A 21,695-nucleotide genomic window follows, 5' to 3' on the forward strand; every position below is an offset into this window, starting at 1 on the left:
ACATAGTAATTTCCTATGGAAAAACCCCACAATATCAGCGCTGTCTCGGTTAACCCAACTAACACACTGGTTATATTTTCAACATATTATGCATAGTTAGTAATCAATAATGAAATAATATTAAATGTAAAGGCACGTTTAAACCACAATAAGATCCTTCAGTGTACCCATTTCTTCCCAAAAAGAAGTTGTGTGGTTGTTGTTACACACACACACAAGCAGAACATCCTACCCCCACTCACTGACCACATTCCGATCTCTGGCAACATCTAGCAACTGTAGAACTCTCAGCTTCAAGCAGGAAAATACATCTGATTTAAACAACATCAATCATCCATTTTTATATCGATCCATATACGGATCTAAATTCCCACACTGTCTGCCTGCTCCCACACCTTCATCGGAGTTAACGGCTAATGATTTTGCATCGTTCTTCGTAAAGAAAACTACCGCCATCAACAGCCAGATTTCTACACCCCCATCACCCGCCTTTTCTCCTCTGTCTGAATATGATGTTTCCAAGGTCATTGGTTCCAACCACCCTACCACCTGCCCACTGGATCCCATCCCCACCCATCTCCTCCATGCCATCTCTCCAGCAGTTGTGCCTGGTCTGACCCACATCATCAACTCTTTGCCCACCACTGGGACATTTCCCACTGTGTTCAAAGAGGCCTGCATCACACCGCTACTGAAGAAACCCACTCTCAACCTTACACTGCTAATACACTACAGGCCGGTGGTAGTGTGTGAAAATGCATATCTTCCGTCAAAATGTAGATGACTGATTTTAACTTCTAATTTTTTTCTGTGTTCTTAAAATTTTTTTTTACTTACCTCACTAATCTTAGCTTTGTATACTGTGCCAGGCTTTAATGGACTGGATTTAATTAACTTATGCATTTTGTTGCCTATATTGTTATAATTTCTTCCAATGTTTCCTCGTCTGTAAGTCGCTTTGGATAAAAACGTCTGCTAAATGACTAAATGTAAATTTAATGAAATGTGTAATGTCATGTGTAATGTGTAGTGTGTGGCCTTGAAATTTTAGCATGTCTACGTAATTATGAATAAATGCTTCTTGAGACACACAGTGTTGCTTCTTTGCATGCATCAAACGCATTGTTTCTGGCTATATGCATCCATGGATCAGTTTGAGAGGGGTGGATATGGGACACTTGGGTGAAACAAGACTGCGCCAAAAGTACCCCCACCCACTTTAAATACAGTTTTTTCTAAGTCAATTTGGTACATTTCTCAGATCTGATTAGAAATTCTCAAAACGTCTTGTTCAATCCTTACATCCTTGTGTCACTTGTGCACATCAAACAAGCATTTTCTCATTTCTTTGAACAAGTTGCAAATGCTTTGGTACATCAATGCAAGTGAATATGACACAATTCTTTGCAGATTCCAACATTATCAATTGCTTATGTAATGTTGATCGAAATGCATTATAATGTGTCATGATTCTCGAGTGGTGAGAAACGGAGAGAGGACCCAGGTGCAGACAGCGGGTAAGGGGTTAACATATATTTAATAAATCATAAAACAAAGACCCACGTGGGGGTAACATAACAAAACATGGGAACATAATGACAAGACAGAACTGGACTAAAACTAACTACACATAAACAAGACTTGAATAAACTACAAATAACTAAACTGACACAACAGGAACTCACCACACAAACCACAATGAACCAGCACAAGACAGAAGACACAAGGGCATTAAATAAGGGACCAAATCAAGAGGGAAACAGGTGTAGGCATTAATCAATAACGAGGTAACAAGAGGATGGGAACAATGACGAGACCGGAGAGAGTATGGAAGGCCATAAGAACAATAATGTCTCTCTCCACATTTAACATGAGGTTCTGTCATGATCCTGCCACTAAATCAAGAGAAACATGACATGATGCAGCAGAATCATGACATAAGCCTCTCCTAAAGGAGCAGCAACCTGATGCTCCTCAAGGCACAAACAAGACAAGACAGACTGTGACAATGGCAACAATACAACATGACAATACAATAAATCAAAACGGGCAAGCACAAGAGTCCAAGGGAAGGGGCACACAAAAGTCCAAAGGGAAGTCCAAACATGGGCAGACACGGACTGGGTAGCTCCGGCAGACATGAAAACACTAGCCGGCAGACATGAACAGGATGGCCGGCAGACACGAACAGGATGGCCGGCAGACACGAACACGATAGCCGGCAGACACGAACAGGAGAGCCGGCAGACACGAACAGGAGAGCCGGCAGACACGAACAGGAGAGCCGGCAGACACGAACAGGAGAGCCGGCAGACACGAACAGGAGAGCCGGCAGACACGAACAGGATGCACTGGGCTGGAATGGCCGCATACACCGGGCTGGAATGGCCGCATGCACCGGGCTGGAATGCCCGGCTCCGCCAAGCAGGAAAGCCCGGCTCAACCAGGCGGGAATGCCTGGTTCCGCCGGGCGGGAGTGCCCAGCTCCACCGGGCGGAAATGCCCGGCTGCACCGACCTGTATACCCGGCTGCACCGACCTGGAATGCCCAGCTGCACCGACCTGGAATGCCCGGCTGGGGATCTTTGGTGGCCACAGGATTCCGGCGGCTTCGACCCTGGAGGGAAGACCGGCGGTCTCAACCCTGTAAGGCAGTCCGGCGGTCTCGGCCCTGAGCAGGAATCCGGCAGTCTCAACCCTGGTAGGGAGTCCGGCGGCCCCGACTCAGGAGGGAGTCCGGCGTTCTCGACCCAGGAAGGGAGTCCGGCAACCTCTAACCCTGGAGGGGAATCCGGCAGCCTCAACTGCTGCCACAACGATCCCTCTGTCTGCTGGGTCCGATTATGGCTGGTTCGTTCTGTCACGGTTGTGTGAGGAGAACCCAATTGCAGGCAGCGAAACAGGGATGAAGGGGTTAATAATAAAGACTTTAATGACTAACAAAACAGAAAACAAAAACCCACGAGGGGGTAACAAGACAGTACACAATAACTAACACCATAAACTGAAAACAAAACACTCAACTATGAAACACTAAGACTAAACGAACACTCACAAAGACTAGCATAAAGTTTCTGACACGACAAGGCTTAGGACAGGGTAACAAGTACAGCAAGGTAACACCTACAACGAACCAGCACAAGACAATAGACAAGAGGGCATTAAATAGGGAGACTAACAAAGGAGATAACAATGGGCAGGTGTGGGTAATGTGACACAGGAGGAAAGCAATACTAGGAACGAGAGGGGCGGGGCCAAATGACGAGACAGGAGAGAACGCATATTATGTCCTGATTGACAATAATATGTTTCTCTCCACATAAAACACATGGGCCTGTCATGATTCTGCCCCTAGACCAGAAAATCAAGACAAGAGCAGGCAGAATCATGACAATAATGGGTCTCTGTTGAATAGTATAATCCCCCATGACATTTAAGCACTAGTTTTACAATATACAGTAAGTAAACTTCAAGTTAACAGTGGCATTTTATTTTACTCAATTTAGTGTTTAGCATTACTTTATTCTTTCCACATAGGATTGCAAGACAACTTCAATGTGTTGCAGACGGCCCCTTTTCACACCTAAACAGTCTTTTGGCACTCTCTACAGGGATCTCATCAGGATTCCCTCCCTCCTGCTTTTCCTCTGCTGTCTTGTCTGCACTCCCCCCCTCTGAGGAGCTCTCTCTTTTGAATACCAACAGTGCCACAGACACTCTGTGTTCCACGCTTACATCCTGCTTGGACAACCTACGCCCTCCTACATCTGGACCAGCCCGTGCATCCCTGTCTGCCTCCTGGTTATCGGATGTACCACGTGAGCATCGCACCAGCCTCCAGTCAGCTGAGTGAAAATGGCCCAAGTCAAAAGACCATACTGATCTCTCTCTCTACCAGTCTCTTCTCTCTACTTTCTCCGTTGACGTCACCTCTGCAAAAACTGATTATAACCACTCGAAGATCAGCAACTCTCCTGACTCTCACACACTCTTAAAAACTTTCTCTGCTCTGTCCGCCTGCTCCCACACCTTCATCGGAGTTAACGGCTAATGAATTTGCATCGTTCTTCGTAAAGAAAACTACCGCCATCAACAGCCAGATTTCTACACCCCCATCACCCGCCTTTTCTCCTCTGTCTGAACATGATGTTTCCAAGGTCATTGGTTCCAACCACCCTACCACCTGCCCACTGGATCCCATCCCCACCCATCTCCTCCATGCCATCTCTCCAGCAGTTGTGCCTGGTCTGACCCACATCATCAACTCTTTGCCCACCACTGGGACATTTCCCACTGCGTTCAAAGAGGCCTGCATCACACCGCTACTGAAGAAACCCACTCTCAACCTTACACTGCTAGAACACTACAGGCCGGTGTAGTGTGTGAAAATGCATATCTTCCGTCAAAATGTAGATGACTGATTTTAACATCTAATTTTTTTCTGTGTTTTTAAAAAAATGTTTTACTTAACTCACTAATCTTAGCTTTGTATACTGTGCTAGGCTTTAATGGACTGGATTTAATTAACTTATGCATTTTGTTGCCTATATTGTTATAATTTCTTCCAATGTTTCCTCGTCTGTAAGTCGCTTTGGATAAAAACGTCTGCTAAATGACTAAATGTAAATTTAATGAAATGTGTAATGTCATGTGTAATGTGTAGTGTGTGGCCTTGAAATTTTAGCATATCTACGTAATCATGAATAAATGCTTCTTGAGACACACAGTGTTGCTGCTTTGCATGCATCAAATGCATTGTTTCTGGCTATATGCATCTATGGATCATGTTTGAGAGGGGTGGATATGGGACACTTGGGTGAAACAAGACTGCGCCAAAAGTACCCCCACCCACTTGAAATACAGTTTTTTCTAAGTCAATTTGGTACATTTCTCAGATCTGATTAGAAATTCTCAAAACTTCTTGTTCAATCCTTACATCCTTGTGTCACTTGTGCACATCAAACAAGCATTTTCTCATTTCTTTGAACAAGTTGCAAATGCTTTGGTACATCAATGCAAGTGAATATGACACAATTCTGTGCAGATTCCTACATTATCAATTGCTTATGTCATGTTGATCGAAATGCATTATAATGGGTCTCTGTTGAATAGTATAATCCCCCATGACATTTAAGCACTAGTTTTACAATATACAGTAAGTATACTTCATGTAAACAGTGGCATTTTATTCTACTAAATTTAGTGTTTAGCATTACTATATTCTTTCCACATAGGATTGCAAGACAACTTCAATGTGTTGCAGACGGCCCCTTTTCACACCTAAACAGTCTTTTGGCACTCTCTAAGGGATCTCATCAGGATTCCCTCCCTCCTGCTTTTCCTCTGCTGTCTTGTCTGCACTCCCCCCTTCTGAGGAGCTCTCTCTTTTGAATACCAACAGTGCCACAGACACTCTGTGTTCCACGCTTACATCCTGCTTGGACAACCTACGCCCTTCTACATCTGGACCAGCCCGTGCATCCCTGTCTGCCCCCTGGTTATCGGATGTACCATGTGAGCATCGCACCAGCCTCCAGTCAGCTGAGAGAAAATGGCCCAAGTCAAAAGACCATACTGACCTCTCTCTCTACCAGTCTCTTCTCTATACTTTCTCTGTTGACGTCACCTCTGCAATAACTGATTATAACCACTCGAAGATCAGCAACTCTCCTGACTCTCGCACACTCTTAAAAACCTTCTCTGCTCTCCTCTGTCCGCCTGCTCCCACACCTTCATCGGAGTTAACGGCTAATGATTTTGCATCGTTCTTCGTAAAGAAAACTACCGCCATCAACAGCCAGATTTCTACACCCCCATCACCCGCCTTTTCTCCTCTGTCTGAAAATGATGTTTCCAAGGTCATAGGTTCCAACCACCCTACCACCTGCCCACTGGATCCCATCCTCACCCATCTCCTCCATGCCATCTCTCCAGCCGTTGTGCCTGGTCTGACCCACATCATCAACTCTGCCCGCCACTGGGACATTTCCCACTGCGTTCAAAGAGGCCTGCATCACACCGCTACTGAAGAAAACCACTCTCAACCTTACACTGCTAGAACACTACAGGCCGGTGTAGTGTGTGAAAATGCATATCTTCCGTCAAAATGTAGATGACTGATTTTAACATCTAATTTTTTTCTGTGTTCTTAATTTTTTTTTTTACTTACCTCACTAATCTTAGCTTTGTATACTGTGCTAGGCTTTAATGGACTGGATTTAATTAACTTATGCATTTTGTTGCCTATATTGTTATAATTTCTTCAAATGTTTCCTCGTCTGTAAGTCGCTTTGGATAAAAACGTCTGCTAAATGACTAAATGTAAATTTAATGAAATGTGTAATGTCATGTGTAATGTGTAGTGTGTGGCCTTGAAATTTTTGCATGTCTAAGTAATCATGAATAAATGCTTCTTGAGACACACAGTGTTGCTTCTTTGCATGCATCAAACGCATTGTTTCTGGCTATATGCTTCCATGGATCAGTTTGAGAGGGGTGGATATGGGACACTTGGGTGAAACAAAACTGCCCCAAAAGTACCCCCACCCACTTTAAATACAGTTTTTTCTAAGTCAATTTGGTACATTTCTCAGATCCGATTTGAAATTCTCAAAACTTCTTGTTCAATCCTTACATCCTTGTGTCACTTGTGCACATCAAACAAGCATTTTCTCATTTCTTTGAACAAGTTGCAAATGCTTTGGTACATCAATGCAAGTGAATATGACACAATTCTGTGCAGATTCCTACATTATCAATTGCTTATGTCATGTTGATCGAAATGCATTATAATGGGTCTCTGTTGAATAGTATAATCCCCCATGACATTTAAGCACTAGTTTTACAATATACAGTAAGTATACTTCAAGTAAACAGTGGCATTTTATTTTACTCAATTTAGTGTTTAGCATTACTATATTCTTTCCACATAGGATTGCAAGACAACTTCAATGTGTTGCAGACGGCCCCTTTTCACACCTAAACAGTCTTTTGGCACTCTCTACAGGGGTCTCATCAGGATTCCCTCCCTCCTGCTTTTCCTCTGCTGTCTTGTCTGCACTCCCCCCCTCTGAGGAGCTCTCTCTTTTGAATACCAACAGTGCCACAGACACTCTGTGTTCCACGCTTACATCCTGCTTGGACAACCTACGCCCTCCTACATCTGGACCAGCCCGTGCATCCCTGTCTGCCCCCTGGTTATCGGATGTACCACGTGAGCATCGCACCAGCCTCCAGTCAGCTGAGTGAAAATGGCCCAAGTCAAAAGACCATACTGATCTCTCTCTCTACAAGTCTCTTCTCTCTACTTTCTCCGTTGACGTCACCTCTGCAAAAACTGATTATAACCACTCGAAGATCAGCAACTCTCCTGACTCTCACACACTCTTTAAAACCTTCTCTGCTCTCCTCTGTCCACCTGCTCCCACACCTTCATCGGAGTTAACGGCTATTGATTTTGCATCGTTCTTCGTAAAGAAAACTACCGCCATCAACAGCCAGATTTCTACACCCCCATCACCCGCCTTTTCTCCTCTGTCTGAAAATGATGTTTCCAAGGTCATTGGTTCCAAACACCCTACCACCTGCCCACTGGATCCCATCCCCACCCATATCCTCCATGCCATCTCTCCAGCAGTTGTGCCTGGTCTGACCCACATCATCAACTCTTTGCACACTACTGGGACATTTCCCACTGCGTTCAAAGAGGCCTGCATCACACCGATACTGAAGAAAACCACTCTCAACCTTACACTGCTAGAACACTACAGGCCGGTGTAGTGTGTGAAAATGCATATCTTCCGTCAAAATGTAGATGACTGATTTTAACATCTAATTTTTTTCTGTGTTTTTAAAAAATTTTTTTACTTACCTCACTAATCTTAGCTTTGCATACCGTGCTAGGCTTTAATGGACTGGATTTCATTAACTTATGCATTTTGTTGCCTATATTGTTATAATTTCTTCCAATGTTTCCTCGTCTGTAAGTCGCTTTGGATAAAAACGTCTGCTAAATGACTAAATGTAAATTTAATGAAATGTGTAATGTCATGTGTAATGTGTAGTGTGTGGCCTTGAAATTTTAGCATGTCTACATAATCATGAATAAATGCTTCTTGAGACACACAGTGTTGCTTCTTTGCATGCATCAAACGCATTGTTTCTGGCTATACGCATCCATGGATCAGTTTGAGAAGGGTGGATATGGGACACTTGGGTGAAACAAAACTGCCCCAAAAGTACCCCCACCCACTTTAAATACAGTTTTTTCTAAGTCAATTTGGTACATTTCTCAGATCCGATTTGAAATTCTCAAAACTTCTTGTTCAATCCTTACATCCTTGTGTCACTTGTGCACATCAAACAAGCATTTTCTCATTTCTTTGAACAAGTTGCAAATGCTTTGGTACATCAATGCAAGTGAATATGACACAATTCTGTGCAGATTCCTACATTATCAATTGCTTATGTCATGTTGATCGAAATGCATTATAATGGGTCTCTGTTGAATAGTATAATCCCCCATGACATTTAAGCACTAGTTTTACAATATACAGTAAGTATACTTCAAGTAAACAGTGGCATTTTATTTTACTCAATTTAGTGTTTAGCATTACTATATTCTTTCCACATAGGATTGCAAGTCAACTTCAATGGGTTGCAGACAGCCCCTTTTCACACCTAAACAGTCTTTTGGCACTCTCTACAGGGATCTCATCAGGATTCCCTCCCTCCTGCTTTTCATCTGCTGTCTCGTCTGCACTCCCCCCCTCTGAGGAGCTTTCTCTTTTGAATACCAACAGTGCCACAGACACTCTGTGTTCCACGCTTACATCCTGCTTGGACAACCTACGCCCTCCTACATCTGGACCAGCCCGTGCATCCCTGTCTGCCCCCTGGTTATCGGATGTACCACGTGAGCATCGCACCAGCCTCCAGTCAGCTGAGAGAAAATGGCCCAAGTCAAAAGACCATACTGACCTCTCTCTCTACCAGTCTCTTCTCTCTACTTTCTCCGTTGACGTCACCTCTGCAAAAACTGATTATAACCACTCGAAGATCAGCAACTCTCCTGACTCTCACACACTCTTAAAAACCTTCTCTGCTCTCCTCTGTCCGCCTGCTCCCACACCTTCATCGGAGTTAACGGCTAATGATTTTGCATCGTTCTTCGTAAAGAAAACTACCGCCATCAACAGCCAGATTTCTACACCCCCATCACCCGCCTTTTCTCCTCTGTCTGAAAATGATGTTTCCAAGGTCATTGGTTCCAACCACCCTGTCACCTGCCCACTGGATCCCATCCCCACCCATCTCCTCCATGCCATCTCTCCAGCAGTTGTGCCTGGTCTGACCCACATCATCAACTCTTTGCCCACCACTGGGACATTTCCCACTGCGTTCAAAGAGGCCTGCATCACACCGCTACTGAAGAAACCCACTCTCAACCTTACACTGCTAGAACACTACAGGCCGGTGTAGTGTGTGAAAATGCATATCTTCCGTCAAAATGTAGATGACTGATTTTAACATCTAATTTTTTTCTGTGTTTTTAAATTTTTTTTTTACTTACCTCACTAAACTTAGCTTTTTATACTGTGCTAGGCTTTAATGGACCGGATTTAATTAACTTATGCATTTTGTTGCCTATATTGTTATAATTTCTTCCAATGTTTCCTCGTCTGTAAGTCGCTTTGGATAAAAACGTCAGCTAAATGACTAAATGTAAATTTAATGAAATGTGTAATGTCATGTGTAATGTGTAGTGTGTGGCCTTGAAGTTTTAGCATGTCTACATAATCATGAATAAATGCTTCTTGAGACACACAGTGTTGCTTCTTTGCATGCATCAAACGCATTGTTTCTGGCTATATGCATCCATGGATCAGTTTGAGAGGGGTGGATATGGGACACTTGGGTGAAACAAGACTGCCCCAAAAGTACCCCCACCCACTTTAAATACAGTTTTTTCTAAGTCAATTTGGTACATTTCTCAGATCCGATTTGAAATTCTCAAAACTTCTTGTTCAATTCTTACATCCTTGTGTCACTTGTGCACATCAAACAAGCTTTTTCTCATTTCTTTGAACAAGTTGCAAATGCTTTGGTACATCAATGCAAGTGAATATGACACAATTCTGTGCAGATTCCTACATTATCAATTGATTATGTCATGTTGATCGAAATGCATTATAATGGGTCTCTGTTGAATAGTATAATCCCCCATGACATTTAAGCACTAGTTTTACAATATACAGTAAGTATACTTCAAGTAAACAGTGGCATTTTATTTTACTCAATTTAGTGTTTAGCATTACTATATTCTTTCCACATAGGATTGCAAGACAACTTCAATGTGTTGCAGACGGCCCCTTTTCACACCTAAACAGTCTTTTGGCACTCTCTACAGGGATCTCATCAGGATTCCCTCCCTCCTGCTTTTCCTCTGCTGTCTTGTCTGCACTCCCCCCCTCTGAGGAGCTCTCTCTTTTGAATACCAACAGTGCCACAGACACTCTGTGTTCCACGCTTACATCCTGCTTGGACAACCTACGCCCTCCTACATCTGGACCAGCCCGTGCATCCCTGTCTGCCCCCTGGTTATCGGATGTACCACGTGAGCATCGCACCAGCCTCCAGTCAGCCGAGAGAAAATGGCCCAAGTCAAAAGACCATACTGACCTCTCTCTCTACCAGTCTCTTCTCTCTACTTTCTCCGTTGACGTCACCTCTGCAAAAACTGATTATAACCACTCGAAGATCAGCAACTCTCCTGACTCTCACACACTCTTAAAAACCTTCTCTGCTCTCCTCTGTCCGCCTGCTCCCACACCTTCATCGGAGTTAACGGCTAATGATTTTGCATCGTTCTTCGTAAAGAAAACTACCGCCATCAACAGCCAGATTTCTACACCCCCATCACCCGCCTTTTCTCCTCTGTCTGAAAATGATGTTTCCAAGGTCATTGGTTCCAACCACCCTACCACCTGCCCACTGGATCCCATCCCCACCCATCTCCTCCATGCCATCTCTCCAGCAGTTGTGCCTGGTCTGACCCACATCATCAACTCTTTGCCCACCACTGGGACATTTCCCACTGCGTTCAAAGAGGCCTGCATCACACCGCTACTGAAGAAACCCACTCTCAACCTTACACTGCTAGAACACTACAGGCCGGTGTAGTGTGTGAAAATGCATATCTTCCGTCAAAATGTAGATGACTGATTTTAACATCTAATTTTTTTCTGTGTTTTTAATTTTTTTTTATTAACTCACTAATCTTAGCTTTGTATACTGTGCTAGGCTTTAATGGACTGGATTTAATTAACTTATGCATTTTGTTGCCTATATTGTTATAATTTCTTCCAATGTTTCCTCGTCTGTAAGTCGCTTTGGATAAAAACGTCTGCTAAATGACTAAATGTAAATTTAATGAAATGTGTAATGTCATGTGTAATGTGTAGTGTGTGGCCTTGAAATTTTAGCATGTCTTCGTAATCATGAATAAATGCTTCTTGAGACACACAGTGTTGTTTCTTTGCATGCATCAAACGCATTGTTTCTGGCTATATGCATCCATGGATCAGTTTGAGAGGGGTGGATATGGGACACTTTGGTGAAACAAGACTACCCCAAAAGTACCCCCACCCACTTTAACTACAGTTTTTTCTAAGTCAATTTGGTACATTTCTCAGATCCGATTTGAAATTCTCAAAACTTCTTGTTCAATTCTTACATCCTTGTGTCACTTGTGCACATCAAACAAGCATTTTCTCATTTCTTTGAACAAGTTGCAAATGCTTTGGTACATCAATGCAAGTGAATATGACACAATTCTGTGCAGATTCCTACATTATCAATTGATTATGTCATGTTGATCGAAATGCATTATAATGGGTCTCTGTTGAATAGTATAATCCCCCATGACATTTAAGCACTAGTTTTACAATATACAGTAAGTATACTTCAAGTAAACAGTGGCATTTTATTTTACTCAATTTAGTGTTTAGCATTACTATATTCTTTCCACATAGGATTGCAAGACAACTTCAATGTGTTGCAGACGGCCCCTTTTCACACCTAAACAGTCTTTTGGCACTCTCTACAGGGATCTCATCAGGATTCCCTCCCTCCTGCTTTTCCTCTGCTGTCTTGTCTGCACTCCCCCCCTCTGAGGAGCTCTCTCTTTTGAATACCAACAGTGCCACAGACACTCTGTGTTCCACGCTTACATCCTGCTTGGACAACCTACGCCCTCCTACATCTGGACCAGCCCGTGCATCCCTGTCTGCCCCCTGGTTATCGGATGTACCACGTGAGCATCGCACCAGCCTCCAGTCAGCCGAGAGAAAATGGCCCAAGTCAAAAGACCATACTGACCTCTCTCTCTACCAGTCTCTTCTCTCTACTTTCTCCGTTGACGTCACCTCTGCAAAAACTGATTATAACCACTCGAAGATCAGCAACTCTCCTGACTCTCACACACTCTTAAAAACCTTCTCTGCTCTCCTCTGTCCGCCTGCTCCCACACCTTCATCGGAGTTAACGGCTAATGATTTTGCATCGTTCTTCGTAAAGAAAACTACCGCCATCAACAGCCAGATTTCTACACCCCCATCACCCGCCTTTTCTCCTCTGTCTGAAAATGATGTTTCCAAGGTCATTGGTTCCAACCACCCTACCACCTGCCCACTGGATCCCATCCCCACCCATCTCCTCCATGCCATCTCTCCAGCAGTTGTGCCTGGTCTGACCCACATCATCAACTCTTTGCCCACCACTGGGACATTTCCCACTGCGTTCAAAGAGGCCTGCATCACACCGCTACTGAAGAAACCCACTCTCAACCTTACACTGCTAGAACACTACAGGCCGGTGTAGTGTGTGAAAATGCATATCTTCCGTCAAAATGTAGATGACTGATTTTAACATCTAATTTTTTTCTGTGTTTTTAATTTTTTTTTTATTAACTCACTAATCTTAGCTTTGTATACTGTGCTAGGCTTTAATGGACTGGATTTAATTAACTTATGCATTTTGTTGCCTATATTGTTATAATTTCTTCCAATGTTTCCTCGTCTGTAAGTCGCTTTGGATAAAAACGTCTGCTAAATGACTAAATGTAAATTTAATGAAATGTGTAATGTCATGTGTAATGTGTAGTGTGTGGCCTTGAAATTTTAGCATGTCTACGTAATCATGAATAAATGCTTCTTGGGACACACAGTGTTGCTTCTTTGCATGCATCAAACGCATTGTTTCTGGCTATATGCATCTATGGATCATGTTTGAGAGGGGTGGATAAGGGACACTTGGGTTAAAACAAGACTGCCCCAAAAGTACCCCCACCCACTTTAAATACAGTTTTTTCTAAGTCAATTTGGTACATTTCTCAGATCTGATTTGAAATTCTCAAAACTTCTTGTTCATTCCTTACATCCTTGTGTCACTTGTGCACATCAAACAAGCATTTTCTCATTTCTTTGAACAAGTTGCAAATGCTTTGGTACATCAATGCAAGTGAATATGACACAATTCTGTGCAGATTCCTACATTATCAATTGATTATGTCATGTTGATCGAAATGCATTATAATGGGTCTCTGTTGAATAGTATAATCCCCCATGACATTTAAGCACTAGTTTTACAATATACAGTAAGTATACTTCAAGTAAACAGTGGCATTTTATTTTACTCAATTTAGTGTTTAGCATTACTATATTCTTTCCACAGAGGATTGCAAGACAACTTCAATGTGTTGCAGACGGCCCCTTTTCACACCTAAACAGTTTTTTGGCACTCTCTACAGGGATCTCATCAGGATTCCCTCCCTCCTGCTTTTCCTCTGCTGTCTTGTCTGCACTCCCCCCCTCTGAGGAGCTCTCTCTTTTGAATACCAACAGTGCCACAGACACTCTGTGTTCCACGCTTACATCCTGCTTGGACAACCTACGCCCTCCTACATCTGGACCAGCCCGTGCATCCCTGTCTGCCCCCTGGTTATCGGATGTACCACGTGAGCATCGCACCAGCCTCCAGTCAGCCGAGAGAAAATGGCCCAAGTCAAAAGACCATACTGACCTCTCTCTCTACCAGTCTCTTCTCTCTACTTTCTCCGTTGACGTCACCTCTGCAAAAACTGATTATAACCACTCGAAGATCAGCAACTCTCCTGACTCTCACACACTCTTAAAAACCTTCTCTGCTCTCCTCTGTCCGCCTGCTCCCACACCTTCATCGGAGTTAACGGCTAATGATTTTGCATCGTTCTTCGTAAAGAAAACTACCGCCATCAACAGCCAGATTTCTACACCCCCATCACCCGCCTTTTCTCCTCTGTCTGAAAATGATATTTCCAAGGTCATTGGTTCCAACCACCCTACCACCTGCCCACTGGATCCCATCCCCACCCATCTCCTCCATGCCATCTCACCAGCAGTTGTGCCTGGTCTGACCCACATCATCAACTCTTTGCCCACCACTGGGACATTTCCCACTGCGTTCAAAGAGGCCTGCATCACACCGCTACTGAAGAAACCCACTCTCAACCTTACACTGCTAGAACACTACAGGCCGGTGTAGTGTGTGAAAATGCATATCTTCCGTCAAAATGTAGATGACTGATTTAACATCTAATTTTTTTCTGTGTTTTTAATTTTTTTTTTACTTAACTCACTAATCTTAGCTTTGTATACTGTGCTAGGCTTTAATGGACTGGATTTAATTAACTTATGCATTTTGTTGTATATATTATTATAATTTCTTCCAATGTTTCCTCGTCTGTAAGTCGCTTTGGATAAAAACGTCTGCTAAATGACTAAATGTAAATTTAATGAAATGTGTAATGTCATGTGTAATGTGTAGTGTGTGGCCTTGAAATTTTAGCATGTCTACGTAATCATGAATAAATGCTTCTTGAGACACACAGTGTTGCTTCTTTGCATGCATCAAATGCATTGTTTCTGGCTATATGCATCTATGGATCATGTTTGAGAGGGGTGGATAAGGGACACTTGGGTGAAACAAGACTGCCCCAAAAGTAACCCCACCCACTTTAAATACAGTTTTTTCTAGGTAAATTTGGTACATTTCTCAGATCTGATTTGAAATTCTCAAAACTTCTTGTTCAATCCTTACATCCTTGTGTCACTTGTGCACATCAAACAAGCATTTTCTCATTTCTTTGAACAAGTTGCAAATGCTTTGGTACATCAATGCAAGTGAATATGACACAATTCTGTGCAGATTCCTACATTATCAATTGCTTATGTCATGTTGATCGAAATGCATTATAATGGGTCTCTGTTGAATAGTATAATCCCCCATGACATTTAAGCACTAGTTTTACAATATACAGTAAGTATACTTCAAGTAAACAGTGGCATTTTTTTTACTCAATTTAGTGTTTAGCATTACTATATTCTTTCCACATAGGATTGCAAGACAACTTCAATGTGTTGCAGACGGCCCCTTTTCACACCTAAACAGTCTTTTTGCACTCTCTACAGGGATCTCATCAGGATTCCCTCCCTCCTGCTTTTCCTCTGCTGTCTTGTCTGCACTCCCCCCCTCTGAGGAGCTCTCTCTTTTGAATACCAACAGTGCCACAGACACTCTGTGTTCCACGCTTACATCCTGCTTGGACAACCTACGCCCTCCTACATCTGGACCAGCCCGTGCATCCCTGTCTGCCCCCTGGTTATCGGATGTACCACGTGAGCATCGCACCAGCCTCCAGTCAGCCGAGAGAAAATGGCCCAAGTCAAAAGACCATACTGACCTCTCTCTCTACCAGTCTCTTCTCTCTACTTTCTCCGTTGACGTCACCTCTGCAAAAACTGATTATAACCACTCGAAGATCAGCAACTCTCCTGACTCTCACACACTCTTAAAAACCTTCTCTGCTCTCCTCTGTCCGCCTGCTCCCACACCTTCATCGGAGTTAACGGCTAATGATTTTGCATCGTTCTTCGTAAAGAAAACTACCGCCATCAACAGCCAGATTTCTACACCCCCATCACCCGCCTTTTCTCCTCTGTCTGAAAATGATGTTTCCAAGGTCATTGGTTCCAACCACCCTACCACCTGCCCACTGGATCCCATCCCCACCCATCTCCTCCATGCCATCTCACCAGCAGTTGTGCCTGGTCTGACCCACATCATCAACTCTTTGCCCACCACTGGGACATTTCCCACTGCGTTCAAAGAGGCCTGCATCACACCGCTACTGAAGAAACCCACTCTCAACCTTACACTGCTAGAACACTACAGGCCGGTGTAGTGTGTGAAAATGCATATCTTCCGTCAAAATGTAGATGACTGATTTAACATCTAATTTTTTTCTGTGTTTTTTTTTTTTTTTTTTACTTAACTCACTAATCTTAGCTTTGTATACTGTGCTAGGCTTTAATGGACTGGATTTAATTAACTTATGCATTTTGTTGCCTATATTGTTATAATTTCTTCCAATGTTTCCTCGTCTGTAAGTCGCTTTGGATAAAAACGTCTGCTAAATGACTAAATGTAAATTTAATGAAATGTGTAATGTCATGTGTAATGTGTAGTGTGTGGCCTTGAAATTTTAGCATGTCTACGTAATCATGAATAAATGCTTCTTGAGACACACAGTGTTGCTTCTTTGCATGCATCAAACGCATTGTTTCTGGCTATATGCATCTATGGATCATGTTTGAGAGGGGTGGATAAGGGACACTTGGGTGAAACAAGACTGCCCCAAAAGTACCCCCACCCACTTTAAATACAGTTTTTTCTAAGTAAATTTGGTACATTTCTCAGATCTGATTTGAAATTCTCAAAACTTCTTGTTCAATCCTTACATCCTTGTGTCACTTGTGCACATCAAACAAGCATTTTCTCATTTCTTTGAACAAGTTGCAAATGCTTTGGTACAACAATGCAAGTGAATATGACACAATTCTGTGCAGATTCCTACATTATCAATTGCTTATGTCATGTTGATCGAAATGCATTATAATGGGTCTCTGTTGAATAGTATAATCCCCCATGAAATTTAAGCACTAGTTTTACAATATACAGTAAGTATACTTCAAGTAAACAGTGGCATTTTTTTTACTCAATTTAGTGTTTAGCATTACTATATTCTTTCCACATAGGATTGCAAGACAACTTCAATGTGTTGCAGACGGCCCCTTTTCACACCTAAACAGTCTTTTGGCACTCTCTACAGGGATCTCATCAGGATTCCCTCCCTCCTGCTTTTCCTCTGCTGTCTTGTCTGCACTCCCCCCCCTCTGAGGAGCTCTTTCTTTTGAATACCAACAGTGCCACAGACACTCTGTGTTCCACGCTTACATCCTGCTTGGACAACCTACGCCCTCCTACATCTGGACCAGCCCGTGCATCCCTGTCTGCCCCCTGGTTATCGGATGTACCACGTGAGCATCGCACCAGCCTCCAGTCAGCTGAGAGAAAATGGCCCAAGTCAAAAGACCTTACTGACCTCTCTCTCTACCAGTCTCTTCTCTCTACTTTCTCCGTTGACGTCACCTCTGCAAAAACTGATTATAACCACTCGAAGATCAGCAACTCTCCTGACTCTCACACACTCTTAAAAACCTTCTCTGCGCTCCTCTGTCCGCCTGCTCCCACACCTTCATCAGAGTTAACGGCTAATGATTTTGCATCGTTCTTCGTAAAGAAAACTACCGCCATCAACAGCCAGATTTCTACACCCCCATCACCCGCCTTTTCTCCTCTGTCTGAAAATGATGTTTCCAAGGTCATTGGTTCCAACCACCCTACCACCTGCCCACTGGATCCCATCCCCACCCATCTCCTCCATGCCATCTCTCCAGCAGTTGTGCCTGGTCTGACCCACATCATCAACTCTTTGCCCACCACTGGGACATTTCCCACTGTGTTCAAAGAGGCCTGCATCACACCGCTACTGAAGAAACCCACTCTCAACCTTACACTGCTAGAACACTACAGGCCGGTGTAGTGTGTGAAAATGCATATCTTCCGTCAAAATGTAGATGACTGATTTTTATCATCTAATTTTTTTCTGTGTTCTTAAAATTTTTTTTTACTTACCTCACTAATCTTAGCTTTGTATACTGTGCTAGGCTTTAATGGACTGGATTTAATTAACTTATGCATTTTGTTGCCTATATTGTTATAATTTCTTCCAATGTTTCCTCGTCTGTAAGTCGCTTTGGATAAAAACGTCTGTTAAATGACTAAATGTAAATTTAATGTAATGTGTAATGTCATGTGTAATGTGTAGTGTGTGGCCTTGAAATTTTAGCATGTCTACGTAATCATGAATAAATGCTTCTTGAGACACACAGTGTTGCTTCTTTGCATGCATCAAACGCATTGTTTCTGGCTATATGCATCCATGGATCAGTTTGAGAGGGGTGGATATGGGACACTTGGGTGAAACAAGACTGCCCCAAAAGTATCCCAACCCACTTTAAATACAGTTTTTTCTAAGTCAATTTGGTACATTTCTCAGATCCGTTTTGAAATTCTCAAAACTTCTTGTTCAATCCTTACATCCTTGTGTCACTTGTGCACATCAAACAAGCATTTTCTCATTTCTTTGAACAAGTTGCAAATGCTTTGGTACATCAATGCAAGTGAATATGACACAATTCTGCGCAGATTCCTACATTATCAATTGCTTATGTCATGTTGATCGAAATGCATTATAATGGGTCTCTGTTGAATAGTATAATCCCCCATGACATTTAAGCACTAGTTTTACAATATACAGTAAGTATACTTCAAGTAAACAGTGGCATTTTTTTTACTCAATTTAGTGTTTAGCATTACTATATTCTTTCCACATAGGATTGCAAGACAACTTCAATGTGTTGCAGACGGCCCCTTTTCACACCTAAACAGTCTTTTGGCACTTTCTACAGGGATCTTATCAGGATTCCCTCCCTCCTGCTTTTCCTCTGCTGTCTTGTCTGCACTCCCCCCCTCTGAGTAGCTCTCTCTTTTGAATACCAACAGTGCCACAGACACTCTGTGTTCCACGCTTACATCCTGCTTGGACAACCTACGCCCTCCTAAATCTGGACCAGCCCGTGCATCCCTGTCTGCCCCCTGGTTATCGGATGTACCACCTGAGCATCGCACCAGCCTCCAGTCAGCTGAGAGAAAATGGCCCAAGTCAAAAGACCATACTGACCTCTCTCTCTACCAGTCTCTTCACTCTACTTTCTCCGTTGACGTCACCTCTGCAAAAACTGATTATAACCACTCGAAGATCAGCAACTCTCCTGACTCTCACACACTCTTAAAAACCTTCTCAGCTCTCCTCTGTCCGCCTGCTCCCACACCTTCATCGGAGTTAACGGATAATGATTTTGCATCGTTCTTCGTAAAGAAAACTACCGCCATCAACAGCCAGATTTCTACACCCCCATCACCCTCCTTTTCTCATCTGTCTGAAAATGATGTTTCCAAGGTCATTGGTTCCAACCACCCTACCACCTGCCCACTGGATCCCATCTCCACCCATCTCCTCCATGCCATCTCTCCAGCAGTTGTGCCTGGTCTGACCCACATCATCAACTCTTTGCCCACCACTGGGACATTTCCCACTGCGTTCAAAGAGGCCTGCATCACACCGCTACTGAAGAAACCCACTCTCAACCTTAAACTGCTAGAACACTACAGGCCGGTGTAGTGTGTGAAAATGCATATCTTCCGTCAAAATGTAGATGACTAATTTTAACATCTAATTTTTTTCTGTGTTTTTAAAAAATTTTTTTAATTAAAACGTCTGCTAAATGACTAAATGTAAATTTAATGAAATGTGTAATGTCATGTGTAATGTGTAGTGTGTGGCCTTGAAATTTTAGCATGTCTACGTAATCATGAATAAATGCTTCTTGAGACACACAGTGTTGCTTCTTTGCATGCATCAAACGCATTGTTTCTGGCTATATGCATCCATGGATCAGTTTGAGAGGGGTGGATATGGGACACTTGGGTGAAACAAGACTGCCCCAAAAGTACCCCCACCCACTTTAAATACAGTTTTTTCTAAGTCAATTTGGTACATTTCTCAGATCCGATTTGAAATTCTCAAAACTTCTTGTTCAATCCTTACATCCTTGTGTCACTTGTGCACATCAAACAAGCATTTTCTCATTTCTTTGAACAAGTTGCAAATGCTTTGGTACATCAATGCAAGTGAATATGACACAATTCTGTGCAGATTCCTACATTATCAATTGCTTATGTCATGTTGATCGAAATGCATTATAATGGGTCTCTGTTGAATAGTATAATCCCCCATGACATTTAAGCACTAGTTTTACAATATACAGTAAGTATACTTCAAGTAAACAGTGGCATTTTTTTTACTCAATTTAGTGTTTAGCATTACTATATTCTTTCCACATAGGATTTTAAGACAACTTCAAAGTGTTGCAGACGGCCCCTTTTCACACCTAAACAGTCTTTTGGCACTCTCTACAGGGATCTCATCAGGATTCCCTCCCTCTGCTGTCTTGTCTGCACTCCCCCCCTCTGAGGAGCTCTCTCTTTTGAATACCAACAGTGCCACAGACACTCTGTGTTCCACGCTTACATCCTGCTTGGACAACCTACGCCCTCCTACATCTGGACCAGCCCGTGCATCCCTGTCTGCCCCCTGGTTATCGGATGTACCACGTGAGCATCGCACCAGCCTCCAGTCAGCTGAGAGAAAATGGCCAAAGGCAAAAGACCATACTGACCTCTCTCTCTACCAGTCTCTTCTCTCTACTTTCTCCGTTGACGTCACCTCTGGAAAAACTGATTATAACCACTCGAAGATCAGCAACTCTCCTGACTCTCACACACTCTTAAAAACTTTCTCTGCTCTCCTCTGTCCGCCTGCTCCCACACCTTCATCGGAGTTAACGGCTAATGATTTTGCATCGTTCTTCGTAAAGAAAACTACCGCCATCAACAGCCAGATTTCTACACCCCCATCACCCGCCTTTTCTCCTCTGTCTGAAAATGATGTTTCCAAGGTCATTGGTTCCAACCACCCTACCACCTGCCCACTGGATCCCATCCCCACCCATCTCCTCCATGCCATCTCTCCAGCAGTTGTGCCTGGTCTGACCCACATCATCAACTCTTTGCCCACCACTGGGACATTTCCCACTGCGTTCAAAGAGGCCTGCATCACACCGCTACTGAAGAAACCCACTCTTAACCTTACACTGCTAGAAAACTACAGGCCGGTGTAGTGTGTGAAAATGCATATCTTCCGTCAAAATGTAGATGACTGATTTTTATCATCTAATTTTTTTCTGTGTTCTTAAAATTTTTTCTTACTTGCCTCACTAATCTTAGCTTTGTATACTGTGCTAGGCTTTAATGGACTGGATTTAATTAACTTATGCATTTTGTTGCCTATATTGTTATAGTTTCTTCCTATCTTTCCTCGTCTGTAAATCGCTTTGGATAAAAACGTCTGCTAAATGACTAAATGTAAATTTAATGAAATGTGTAATGTCATGTGTAATGTGTAGTGTGCGGCCTTGAAATTTTAGCAAGTCTACGTAATCATGAATAAATGCTTCTTGAGACACACAGTGTTGCTTCTTTGCATGCATCAAACGCATTGTTTCTGGCTATATGAATCCATGGATCAGTTTGAGAGGGGTGGATATGGGACACTTGGGTGAAACAAAACTGCCCCA

This window comes from Barbatula barbatula, assembly GCF_947034865.1.
Source record: "Barbatula barbatula genome assembly, chromosome: 5".
Taxonomy (NCBI): Eukaryota; Metazoa; Chordata; class Actinopteri; order Cypriniformes; family Nemacheilidae; genus Barbatula; species Barbatula barbatula.